The sequence below is a fragment of the Scyliorhinus torazame genome, chromosome 5, assembly GCF_047496885.1.
Source record: "Scyliorhinus torazame isolate Kashiwa2021f chromosome 5, sScyTor2.1, whole genome shotgun sequence".
Taxonomy (NCBI): Eukaryota; Metazoa; Chordata; class Chondrichthyes; order Carcharhiniformes; family Scyliorhinidae; genus Scyliorhinus; species Scyliorhinus torazame.
In genome coordinates, this window is record NC_092711.1 from 72589737 (window position 1) to 72603621 (window position 13885).

Sequence of the window (13885 nt, forward strand, 5' to 3'; positions counted from 1 at the left end):
AGCAAGAAATACAAGTAAATCACTGTCACCTGGAAAGTGTGTTTGGAATCCTGGAATATGGGAAGGATGGCGATGAACTGGTGGTTGTTGCATCTGTTGTGTCTGCATGGAAAGATTGACAGTGATGTTCAGAATAACACAAGAAATGGGAGCGGGTGGAGACCATATGGCTCATCGAGCCTCTGCATTTCTTGCTGGGTGTAACCTGCTCGTTCAGGCATCATTCTGGTACACTTTCCTGTATCTTCCCCAGACCTTCTAGATCCACTTTATGATATGGATATAATGAGTTCACATCTCACTGTCGTCACTGTTGTCAATCACACCCAGGACAGAACTGTGGTGGAGGGCCCGTACTATTTAGGTGCTGTATTAATTGGTTTCATACATTTGTTACCTTGGCCCAATGTTACTAATGGTAATCAGTTCGCAAAGCATAAGTTGTATGAAAAATATCCATTTCAATGGCGAGTTTATTACCCAACATGCGTTGCAGCTGAGAATGTGCTCCATCCACATTACAGAAGCTTCTCGCACATGCGCAAAGTCCAGCAGTGCCTGGAGCATGCGCCGTTCAGGTTGTCGCTGACGGTGCTAGGAGAGGGAAAGAAACAATCGAGCGACTTTCAGGAATGGAGCCGGTGGGTGGCCGGGGAGCGATAGAAGCTGCGGAGTGAGCCGGGAGGCTTCATATATACCCCGTGGAGGCTTCAACTCCCGAGGAAAATGTTAACGGTCCCGTCTTAGACAGCACCGAACAGAGTGAGCTGAGCGGTGACAGGCCCGGGTTACCGGCCGCCATCTTTACAGAGGACAAGGTGCCGCAGGGCGCATGCGCTGCGAGCCTGGACCGGATACCAACTCTCCCGGATTGACTGACTGGAGTCTCCGGGATTTTATTTTAATCATTTGTGGGAATCACTGGCTGGGCCAACATTTATTGCCCATCCCTAATTTCCCTTGAACTGAGTGGTTTTCTAGACCATCTCGGAGGGCATTTAAAGAGTCAATCACATTGCTGTGGTTTGGAATCGTGTTGGCCAGACCAGGTAAGGATGACATTATTTTTTTCTATTCATTCACGGGATGTGGGTGTCACTGGCTGGGCCAGCATTCACTGCCCATCACTAATTGCCCTTGAACTGAGGGCATCTCAGGGCATTTTAAGGGTCAACCAGCTGACTGTGGATCAGACATGTTGGCCAAACCAGGTAAGGATCGAAGATTTCCTTCACTGAAGGACATGAGTGAACCAGATGTGTCTTTGCAACAATCGACAATTGTTTCATGGTCTTCAGTAGACTTTCAATGAACTTAAATTTTACCTCCTGCGTTGGTGAGATTCATACCTGGGTGTCTGGAAAATCATTGGGAAATCAAACATATTTTTGAACATTTCTCTTCAGCGGATATGAAAATATTGAAAATGGGATAAATCAGTCTTTTTTAAAATTAAATTTAGAGTGCCCAATTCATTTTTTCCAATTAAAGGGCAATTTAGCGTGTCCAATCCACCGACCCTGCACATCTTTGGGTTGTGGGGGCGAAACCCACACAAACGGGGAGAATGTGAAAACTCCACACGGACAGTGACCCAGAACCGGGATCGAACCTCTGACCTCGGCACCGTGAGACAGCAGTGCTAACCACTGTGAACCGTGCTGCCCTAGTCAAACACAGTCCTGTAAGGTAATGAGCCCTTTTGCTTCCCAATTGGCCGAGGAAGGCAGTGTGTCACAAGGATGGATGTGTTGATCGATTAATGGCTGGAGGATGTGGGCAGGTCATGTGATCAAACCTCCAGGAATACATTTAATCAAAGTTGGCGAGGAGAGAATGTTGTGAATTGACAGTGAGGTTTCTGTAAATTTACAGGATACTGGAAGTGGAGGTGTAACAGACGGGAAACGCAAACCAAACATCACATCGCAATCTGACAGAGTCACTTGATTTATTAGAACCTGAATTTCAGCAGCATCTGGGTGTCGAAGGTGAAAGGTTTGTCTGTTCTGTCTGTGAGGGATGATTTCTGGTCTCGTGTGACTGGAAAAGCCCCGGGATTCACAAACCCTGGTTAGACCAAACCTGGAGAACTGTGTTCAGTTCTGGACAACAAACCTGAGGAAGGAGAGAATGGCCTTGGAGCGAATGTAGCACAGATTTACCTGAGTGATATCTGAACCCCCCAGGGTTAGATTACAAGGCGAGATTAGACAGAAATGTCAGAGTCAGCTGGCAGCACGGTGGTGCAGTGGTTAGCACTGCTGCCTCACAGCGCCGAGGTCCCAGGTTCGATCCCGGCTCTGGGTCATTGTCCATGTGGAGTTTGCACATTCTCCCCGTGTTTGCGGGGTTTCGCCCCCACAACCCAAAGATGTGCAGGTTAGGTGGATTGACCACGCTAAATTGTCCCTTAATTGGAAATAATGAACTGAGTACTCTAAATTTATTTTAAAATATTTAAAATTTTAAAAAGGGCAGAGAAGGGTATTCGGTCCATTGAGTCCATGCTAGCTCTCTATTCAGAACGGTGATTAGCACAGTTGCTTCACAGCGCCAGGGACCCCGGTTCTATTCCCGGCTTGGGACACTGTCTGCGGAATCTGCACGTTCTCCCCGTGTCTGCGTGGGTTTCCTCCAGGTGCTGCGGTTTCCTCCCACAAGTCCCGAAAGACGTGCTGTTAGGTGAATTGGACATTCTGAATTCTCGTTCAGTGCACCCGAACAGGCACCGGAGTGTGACGACCTGGGGATTTTCACAGTAATTTCATTGCAGTGTTAATGTAAGCCTACTTGTGACACTAATAAATATTATTATTATCTGGAGCAATCCAGTCAGAGTCATTCTCCTGCTCTGTCTCTGTATCCTCACAGGTTTATTTCTCTCAGGTTTTTATCCAGTTTTTAAAAAAATCATTTATTGTGTCTATTTCCAAACACTGTTATAGGCAGCAAGTTTAAGGTCATTGCCACTGGCTGTGTAAAAACATTCTTCCTCATACCTCCGAGACCATTTACATGCAGAGATACGGAGCAACGTAGAAAATAGGAGCAGGAGGAGACCATTTGGCCCTTCGAGCCTGCTCCACCATACATTGGTCAGAGCTGATTAGGCGGAGACCATTTGGCCCTTCGAGCCTGCTCCACCATCCATTGGTCAGAGCTGATTAGGCTCAATAGCCTAATCCCGCTTTCCCCCCCATATCCTTTGATCCCCTTCACTCCAAGTGCTGTATCGAACTACTTCTTGAAAACATGCAATGTTTTGGCCTTAATTAGTTCCTGTGGCGACGAATTCCATAGGCTCACCACTCTCTGGGTGAAGAAATTTCTCATCTCTGTCCTAAATGGTCTACCCCGTATCCTCTAATTATCCCGTGATCCCTATTTCTGGACACACTCACTATCAGGAACATTCTTCCTGAATCTACTCTGTCTCGTCCTGTTTTTTTAACATAAATTTAGAGTGCCCAATTCTTTTTTTTGCAATTAAGGGCAATTTTAGCGTGACCAATCCAACTACCCTGTACATCTTTGGATTTGTGGGGGTGAGACCCACGCAAACACAGGGAGACTGTACAAACTCCACATAGACAGTGACCTGGTGCTGGGATAGAACCCGGGACCTCGGTGACATGAGGCAGCTGTGCTAACCACTGCGACACCATGCCACCCACTTTTTATAGGTTTCTATGAGATTCCCCTCTCATTCTTCTGAACTCCAGCGAATACAATCCTAACCGATTCAACCTAACCTGCACATCTTTGGACTGTGGGAGGAAACCGGAGCACCCAGAGGAAACCCACACAGACACGAGGAGAAAGTGCAAACTCCACACAGTCAGGCTGGGAATTGAACCCGGGTCCCTGGTGCTGTGAGGCAGCAGTGCTAAGCACTATGCCACCCCCTGTCATGCAACGCTCAAGAGAAAAAACAATCCTTATCCCCATCTGAAATAGGTGACCCCTCACTTTGCAACAGTGACCCCCTTGTTCCAGATTCTCCCTCAATAGGAAACATCCACTCCACATCCACCCTGTCAAGACACCTCAGGATCTTATATTGTTCAATTCAGGTTTTACCCCAAAATTTAAATCTGTGTCTCGACTGCTTGTACGATCAGTGAATGGAAACCGTTTCTTTGCCCACCTGATCGAAACCTGGCATAATCTTGTGTCCCTGAATCAAATCTCCCCTCAACCTCCTTTGCTGGAACCATTCTGGTAAATCTCGTCTGCACCTTCTCCAAGAACCTTCACATTCTTCCTGAAGAGTGGTGACTAGAGCATCATAAAGATTCATAGAATAGAATTAGACCCTTAGCATTCTTACAGTGCAGAAGGAGGCCATTCGGTCCATCGAGTCAGCACTGATTCTCTGAAAGGGCACCCTGCCGAGGCCCACACCCCTACCCTGTCCCTGTAACCCCATAGCCCCACCTAACCTGCATATCCCTGGACACTAAGTGGCAATTTATCAAGGCCAATCCAACTAATTTGCTTTTCTTTCGACTGTGGGAGGAAACCTGAGCACCTGGTGGAAACCGATGCAGACACTGGGAGTGCGCAAACTCCACACAGTCACCAAGGTCGGAATTGAACCTGGGTCCCTGGCGCTGTGAGGCAGTAGTGCCAATCACTGTGCCACCAGAAGCACAGCTTCAGTATCAATATTACTGTTTATGAAGCTCAAAATCGAATTTGCTTTGCCAACTACTCTCTTAATATGTTTTGTAGATATACAAAATCCCTCTTCACCTCTTTCTCTCTCCTCCCAAAGAGGCCAGTTGGGTTTTTATGACAATCCAGCAGTTTTCATGGTCACTTTTTCCCAGTGTCGGCCCCACAAATGACCAGATTCATTCAGCTCAATTTCACAACCTGCCTTTGTGTTTCTGTGGGTTCTCGCTCACTCCCTATTTTCTGTTTTAAATCAGTTTCTCAGGGTGTTCAAAGGGGCGGATTCAAAGTCCGGAAACTCAAACCAAGCATCACATCAGGATCAGACACAGTCCTCAATTTATCATATCCTGAATATTAGCGGATTTTGAACATGGAAGGAAAAAGCATTGTTCACAGTGGGGAGAAACTGTACACATGTTGTGTGTGTGGAAAAGGATTCAGTCAATCTTCAGGCCTCACAAGCCACATATGCAGTCAAACTGAGGAGAAACCGTGGAAATGCGCGGACTGTGGGAAAGGATTCACTTCCCCATCCAAGCTGGAAATTCATCGACGCAGTCACACTGGGGAGAGACCATTCACCTGCTCCAAGTGTGGGAAGGGATTCACTCAGTCATCCCACCTGCTGAGTCACCAGCGAGTTCACACTGATGAGAGACCGTTCCAATGTCCAGACTGCGGGAAGTGCTATAAAAGTTCAGGGGAACTGATGTTCCATCAACGTATTCACACTGACGAGAAACCGTTTAGGTGCTCTCACTGCGGGACTGGGTTCAGACGATCATCTCAGCTCACTGTACATCAGAGAACTCACACTGGGGAGAGACCATTCACCTGCTCCATGTGTGGGAAGGGATTCACTCAGTCATCTGACTTGCAGAAGCACCAGCGAATTCACACTGGGGAGAGGCCATTCGCCTGCTCCATGTGTGGGAAGGGATTCACTCAGTCATCTGACTTGCAGAAGCACCAGCGAATTCACACTGGGGAGAGGCCATTCACCTGCTCCGAGTGTGGGAAGGGATTCACCACTTCATCCGCCCTGCTGAGACACCAACGGGGCCACAAGTAACCACAGTGATTGGGTTTTGCTGTTACTCACATTCAGGACTGAACCATGTTCATTTGGGTCTCTTTCTGCCGATAACAAACTCCAGCCCATTTACAGGGGCTAATATTCTGGCTAAAAGTCAAATAAATTAGATTTGTGTGACACACGCAGAGTGCTGAAACTTTTTAATATCTCTGACACAAGTTAATTCCTTTTGAAGTACTCTCGCTCTCCCCTGTCTTTTCCATCCTCACCTCCAACAAGAAGTGTGAGGAGCTTGTGGAGCTTCTTTGTGACTGAGATTGAGTAAATCCGATCAGCTGCCTGAGCTGCTTCCCTCCCTTCCATGAACCCACCAGACCAAACTAAATTTCATTCTTTCCCGAGCCCTGAACCCACATCTTTCTCTAGTTTCTCTCCCATCTCCCCTCATGCCCTCTCAGAGCTCATCTTGTTCATGAGATCCAACTCCTGCTCCAGCGACCCTATTCCCACGAAGCTAACTAGTGGGAATAGCCAACTACCCTGTGTCCCCAATAAAAAACATTTATAAAGGAAACTACCCTGTGTCCCTGGATATTGTCAACATTTCTCTCCCTTCAGGTACTGCCCCTCTGTCCTTCAAATCTTCCATCATCACCCCCTCCTCAATAAAACAAACCCTTGACCCTGCCATCCTTACAAATAACTGCCCCACCTTCAACCGCCCTCTCTTCTCCAAACTCTTTGAACATGTTGCCACCTCCCAAATCCTTGCCAATTTTTCCCAGAACTTCCATGTTGGAATCCCTTCAATCAGGTCTCTGCCCTGTCACAGTGAAATACAAGAGACAAACAGAATCTTACCCGGAGAGAAGACAGACAATCCGGGAGCTTGGATGCAAGTACGGCACGGTAGCACAGTGGTTAGCACTGCTGATTCACAGCACCAGGGACCCGGGCTCGATTCCTGGCTTGGATCACTGTCTGTGCGGAGTCTGGAAGTTCTCCCGTGTCTGCGTGGGTTTCTTCCGGGTGCTCCGCTTTCCTCCCACACTCCAAAGATGTGCAGGTTAGGTGGATTGGCCAGGATAAATTGCCCTTCGTGTCCAAAAAGGTTAGTTGGGGATAGGGTGGAGGTGTGGTCTTAAGTAGGATGCACTTTCCAAGGGCTGGCACAGACTTGATGGGCCGAATGGCCTCCTCCTGCACTGTAGATTCTCTGATTCTAGGAGGTGAGATTGTCCTTTCTGAGCTCCAGCCAGGTGATGTTAAACACTCAGGCGGGAAAGACAAAAATCTACAACGTGTTTAAAACAGCTGATTTTTTTCACCACTATCTGGAATGTTAAACTTCGAGGTTATTATCATCAGAAACAAACTCCAACTATCAGAGTAAAAACCTCAAAGTTCTGGTACAGATGGAGGCCATTTGCCCCGTTGTGTGTGTGCTGGCTGGGAGCTATTCAGCTTAATCCCATTTCGCAGATCTCAGTCGATTGTCCTGCATGTCCCAGTCCTTCAATTGGATATCCAAGACATTTATTTTAAAGTGATCTGGATTTCTGCTTCTATGACCCTATCAGACAGCGAGTTCTAGACCCCCACCACTGAAATGATGACCTCCTAGAAGTCATAGCCAAAAGAAGTATCCATTCTAAAGTGTAAGGTCCGTATTCAAGACAAAACTATAGAAGCACAAGGAAACGCCCTTGCAGACCGAGTAGCAAAGGAAGCTGCCTCCCAGTGGGATTCTTCAGCAGAACCAAGACACATCTACAAATTGGGAGTGACCAATTTATTACAAGATCTACGTGAAATGCAACATGACTCTACACAAGAAGAGAAATGGTCATGGTTAGACTCAGGTATCCAGTTGTATGACGATGATGATAGTTGGAGACAAGTTCAGACTGATAAATCATTTGCACCACTGGCACTGATGCCATTTCTGGCCCAACAGACCCATCCATGGGGACATTTAGCCCAAGGACAGATGGTGGCTCGATTCCAGAAAAGTTGGTGTGGCAAAGGATTCAAAACACCTGCACAATTGGTATCAAACCGCTGTGTAACCTGTCAAAAGAACTTGGGACCTATAACATCAATGCCTCAGCTAAAAGCTCCTGCCCCTGCAGGATCATTCCAGAACATGCAGGTCGATTACATCACCCTTCCTACATGTCAAAGATACACTAATGTCCTTGTAATAGTGGATAAGTTCTCTAGATGGGGAGAGGCTGCTCCAGCCAGGAGGGCTACAGCCACCCATACAGCCAAAGTCCGATGCAAAGACTATATTCCCAGATGGGGAGTACCAGCTAGATTGACTCCGACAATGGAACCCACTTTACAGGTGCTGTTTGCCAGGAGGTGTGCAGGTTAGAATCATAGAATCATAGAAGTTTACAGCATGGAAACAGGCCCTTCGGCCCAACCAGTCCATGCCGCCCAGTTTTTAACCATTAAGCTAGTCCCAGTTGCCCGCACTTGGCCCATAACCCTCTATACCCATCTTACCCATGTAATCATCTAAATGCTTTTTGAAAGACACAATTGTACCCGCCTCTACTACTACCTCTGGCAGCCCATTCCAGACACTCACTACCCTCTGAGTGAAGAAATTGCCCCTCTGGGCCCTTCTGAATCTCTCCCCTCTCACCTTAAACCTATGCCCTCTAGTTTTAGACTCCCCTACCTTTGGGAAAAGATGTTGACTATCTACCTTATCTATGCCCCTCATTATTTTATAGACCTCTATAAGATCACCCCTAAGCCTCCTACGCTCCAGGGAAAAAAGTCCCAGTCTATCCAGCCTCTCCTTATAACTCAAACCATCAAGTCCCGGCAACATCCTAGTAAATCTTTTCTGCACTCTTTCTAGTTTAATAATATCCTTTCTATAATAGGGTGACCAGAACTGCACACAGTATTCCAAGTGTGGCCGTACCAATGTCTTGTACAACTTCAACAAGACGTCCCAACTCCTATGTTCAATGTTCTGACCAATGAAACCAAGCATGCCGAATGCCTTCTTCACCACCCTGTCCACCTGCGACTCCACCTTCAAGGAGCTATGAACCTGGACTCCTAGATCTCTTTGTTCTATAACTCTCCCCAACACCATACCATTAACTGAGTAGGTCCTGGCCTGATTTGATCTGGCAAAATGCATCACCTCACATTTATCTAAATTAAGCTCCATCTGCCATTCGTCGGCCCACTGGCCTAATTGATCAAGATCCCGTTGCAATCCTAGATAACCTTCTTCACTATCCACTGTGCCACCAATCTTGGTGTCATCTGCAAACTTACTAACCAAGCCTCCTAAATTCTCATCCAAATCATTAATATAAATCACAAATAACAGTGGACCCAGCACCGATCCCTGAGGCACACCACTGGTCACAGGCCTCCAGTTTGAAAAACAACCCTCTACAACCACTTCTGTCGTCCAGCCAATTTTGAATCCAATTGGCAACCTCACCCTGGATCCCGTGAGCTTTAACCTTCTGCAACAACCTACCATGCGGTACCTTGTCAAAGGCTTTGCTAAAGTCCATGTAGACAACGTCTACTGCACTGCCCTCATCTACCTTCTTGGTCACTCCCTCAAAAAACTCAATCAAATTTGTGAGACATGATTTTCCACGCACAAAGCCATGCTGACTGCCCCGAATCAGTCCTTGCCTCTCTAAATGCTTGTAGATCCTGTCTCTCAGAATACCTTCGAGCAACTTACCTACTACAGACGTTAGGCTCACCGGTCTGTAGTTTCCAGGCTTTTCCCTGCTGCCCTTCTTAAACAAGGGCACAACATTCGCCACTCTCCAATCTTCAGGCACCTCACCTGTGGCTGCCGATGATTCAAATATCTCGGTTAGGGGACCCGCAATTTCCTCCCTAGCCTCCCACAACATCCTGGGATACATTTCATCAGGTCCCGGGGATTTATCTACCTTGATGCGCTTTAAGACTTCCAGCACCACCTCCTCTGTAATATGCACACTTCTCAAGACATCACTATTTATTTCCCTTAGTTTCCTAACATCCATGTCTTTCTCCACCGTGAATACCGATGAGAAATATTCATTCAGGATCTCACCCAACTCTTGTGGCTCTGCACATAGATGCCCTTGTTGATCCTTAAGAGGCCCTACTCTGTCCCTAGTTACTCTTTTCCCCTTTATGTATCTGTAGAATCTCTTTGGATTCACCCTTGCATTATTTGCCAAAGCAATTTCATGTCCCCTTTTTGCCCTCCTGATTTCCCTCTTAACTCTATTTCGACAATCTCTATACTCTTCAAGGGATCTACTTGATCCCAGTTGCTTATGTACGTCATATGCCTCCTTCTTCTTTTTGACCAGAGTCTCAATATCTCGAGTCATCCAGGGTTCCCTACTTCTACCAGCCTTGCTGAAGGTTACTGAACATCGATTGGAATCTACACTGCCCTTATCATTCAGAAACATCAGGACAAGTGGAACGCATGAACCGGACTTTAAAAGAACGATTGTCCAATACAACCAAGAAGGCATGAATTGGATTCAAGCCTTGCCACTAGTTTTGTGCAGTATCAGAGCAACCCCAAACAGAACCACAGGCCTAATCATCACTGGCAGACCCATGTCCCTGCCAGGAACTATTGACTTAAGAAAGGCAGACTGTCATCTGATGAGTGATGCTTTACTTAGTTATTGTCAAAATTTAACAAATGCTGTCAGGTGTCGCCGGCGTGGGGCAATCCTCCTGAGGGGGGGCCACGACTTGGTGCCGTTGAATCCGTTTACGCGAAAAAAATTCAGCGCGAACAGTTAGGAGCCAAGGAGGGAAGCCACCGACCAGATATTACTCACAACCCAGTCAGCCGTGAAACTCCAAGGAAATAAATCATGGATTAATGCGTCACATGTGAAGCGCGCATACCAAAATCAGAATCTGTAAACATATTTGCCATAATTTTGATTTTCAGTTACATGTTTGGCCCAGCAGGCCTCACCCAGGAGTTCAATGTTAACACGTTCCTTTACATGTCCTGTACCTATGCCAGAGACTTTAACATCTCTAAATGCTGGGTGTGTTCTTCTACCCCTACCAATTCCCAAGCAGGTATCCCAAGACAGCCTGTTCCTTTTACTTTATCCCAAATGGCAGAATGGTACATTTTCCAAAATCGCGACTATACCCTTCCCCAATGTGGAGACACCTGAACCAAAGAAATGATAAACGATGAGGTTAAGAGATGGCGATCTGCAGGCCGCCCATTAAACACTTTCAAGCGATGGTATCAACATGGCTATGATCGGTAACAGAAACCAGCCCAAGTAACCTTCCCAACTGGTCATAATCACACTGGGACCATATGTTTAATCGGCTATAATCATAGAGCATGGAATGCGGGATACAGTAAATGAATATTATTTGGATGTGAGTGCCAGTACACAGCGCACTCATGACACAAGAAAGGTAGTGGTCAATGGACATGAAGGGAATCCCATCGACTTTAAAGGGCTACCTAATCACACCGATGGGACAAATTTACAGAACGTTGGTCCCCACAACCGGTTGCCCAATATTCTACCTATAATGGCACCTGTTCCATCTGCAGTAATACTGCATACCCTTGGCTCCCGGTGAGCTGGAGAGGAGTGTGTTATTTATGATTCATTGTCCCCCTCATCCATCATTCCCTTTCCCTAGCCGATGCTATAAAAGCAGACTCAAAACATGGACCTCTCATCCCACAGTTTGAGAAATATCAACCTACCACTATCATCACGAGGTCTAAATGCGAGATCACAGGGACTGAGAAATTCTTTTCTGCTCTCATCCCTGCCTATGACGTCGTCGTATTGACCGGAGAATACATTAAATTGGCCGTAGACTTAGAGAAAATAGCCAATGACACTGCCCGAGCTGGAAGTAGCATTTCAGCCGAGGTGCTCGCCATTCGAACTGTGGCTTTACAGAATCGGATGGCACTTGACTATTTGCTAGCTGAAAAAGGTGGAACCTGTGCCCTGATTGGTGCAGAGTGTTGCGCCTACATCCCAGTAATTCAGAAGACATCAAAAGCTTGTCAGCACATATGCAAGAAGAAGTTAGGAAACTTTACCAACCCTCTGACACCACTCTTTGGGGATGGTTCTCTGGATGGGTGGGTGGCACAGGAATTTCCATCATTCAGGGATTTCTCTGATTTTTCATATTTGTGCTTGTCATTTACGTAGTGATCTTGCCGATCAGATGCATTAGCCAATGTATGGCTACCCATAATGCCCCAACAATCAAAGTGGTTCATAGTGGTCCAACTGCACTACCAGCCCATGACATTGAACAAGGCTCCTACTATTGAACTTTTATGACTGCATTATTGCATTATTACCCAAATATTACTCCATTCATATAATCAATTTCCATTATTACTGAATTGTGCTGTATAATTATTTTTTTGAATAAAATGCTTCCAGAATGCTTGTATCGCTTGCAAAGCTTTGCCCGCTCCAGTGTTGAAGGTTGTTCACAAACAAGTGAACGATTCCAGACAATGTGAATGCATTCCTCCCCGCGCTTACTTCTATCTTGTCACATTTCTTCCTCAATTTCTATTCATTATTTTGATTCATCTTATTAATCTTTAGAAGAATCAAAAGGGAGGACTGATAGAAATTGGCTTTTCTAGTTAGCTATAGATGATAAAGGTAATAGGTTTAAATGAGAACACATTAAGCATAAATTGAGTGCAACAAAGCTGGAAACCCATTAAGGGTTAATCCAGAACATCCACTTTAGTTTTCTTTCATTCAACCTAGATTTTAACATTTGCAAATTGTTGAGCCAAACAAGGTCAGTGACGCCAAATAGCTAAAAGACCCCATTGTATGCTGCTGCTTTTCCAGCACAGGCAGTCCCGTTTCCATGGTAATAGACAGTCAAAGGTCATAATGCCCTGAAGGCTGTGTTTTTTCTAAGTAATGTTGAGATGCAGGTGTCGATAATTTGGAAAATTGGCAAGTGATTGAATGGAAAAATTACACCAACATATTCAAAAACCTATATCTCTTAAATTGATGGACAGACACTTTGGCTGAATTGAGAAAATTCGAAATAGTTAAAGCCAATCAGCAGTAAAAAGAAGGCCAGACTTTGAGATAACAATTCTCTTAAGAATCACTTACCGGAATGGAAAAGTGCTTCTGGTGCTCTGTTCTGTTTCTCTTCTTGCTCACTCCATCTATATTTCTGAAACCTTTGCTGCTTGCTTTGCTAATCGCAATTACCCAGTTATTTTATCTGGTGTATTATGATTTGAATGAAAACTCAACTTCTGTATTCGCTAAAGACAATTAATCTGAGTAACTTGCTGCAGGGCTAGTTGTTGATTCTTTCTAAATTTTGTATTAAAAACAAGTTTCCCAGTGGCACAGCTGACAAATAAAAGTTCAACTGGACTTTGCCAAAAAGCACAGACTTGACATCTGTTATTTGGGAACTGAGAAGGGATAACGCATATCCAGGGTTCCGAATAGACATAGAGATCCATTAACCCCCTTCCACTCCCAATCCTCTGCTAATTATTTTAAATCGAAAGCCCTTGGTTTAACTAGTGTTTTGGACAGCTCCAGTATAACCTCCCTGATCTTATAATAAAAAGAGAAAATGCTGGAAATACTCAGCAGCTCTGGCAGCACCTGTGGAGAGAGGGGTTTCAGGTCTTTCCTCCAGTAGACATTGCTGGGAATATTCCCTGTTGTAGTACTCTATGTCCCCGTGAATAACAAAGTATCCTCTCTGCATTTACAATCACCACATCTACCTCTCCTGTCACCTTCAGGGATCTTTGGACATGCACTCTTACGCCTCTCTGTCCCTCTACACCTATCATACCATTCATATTCTTTCCCTTTGCCGTGTTGTCCTCCCCAAATGCATTTTATTACCCCGTGCTTCTCTGGATTGACCTCAGTTTGCTACTTTTCTGGCCCGCTGATCAGTCTATTGATGTCTTCCTGCAGTCATTACAGCCTTGGTTCAAACATGCACAAAAGCGCTGAATGCCTGAGGTGAGGTGAGAGTGTCTGCCCTTCACATCAAGGCAGCACTTGACCAAGTATGGCATCAAGGAGCCCTAGCTAATCTGGAGTCAATGGGAATCAGGGTGAAAACTCT

At 45.7% G+C, this 13885-nt stretch overlaps 1 long non-coding RNA gene across 2 annotated transcripts; it reads left to right on the forward strand.

The window, feature by feature from the left end:
• The first annotated feature begins 589 nt into the window (after positions 1-589).
• On the forward strand, positions 590-13179 carry LOC140418421 (uncharacterized). Of its 2 annotated transcripts, XR_011945025.1 has the most exons (3): positions 590-1049; positions 4938-8094; positions 10139-13179. It is a non-coding gene; the product is annotated as an uncharacterized lncRNA (long non-coding RNA). The 2 variants fall into 2 exon arrangements; XR_011945026.1 differs by lacking the exons at positions 4938-8094; positions 10139-13179 and adding an exon at positions 1876-2826.
• The last annotated feature ends 706 nt before the right edge of the window (positions 13180-13885 follow it).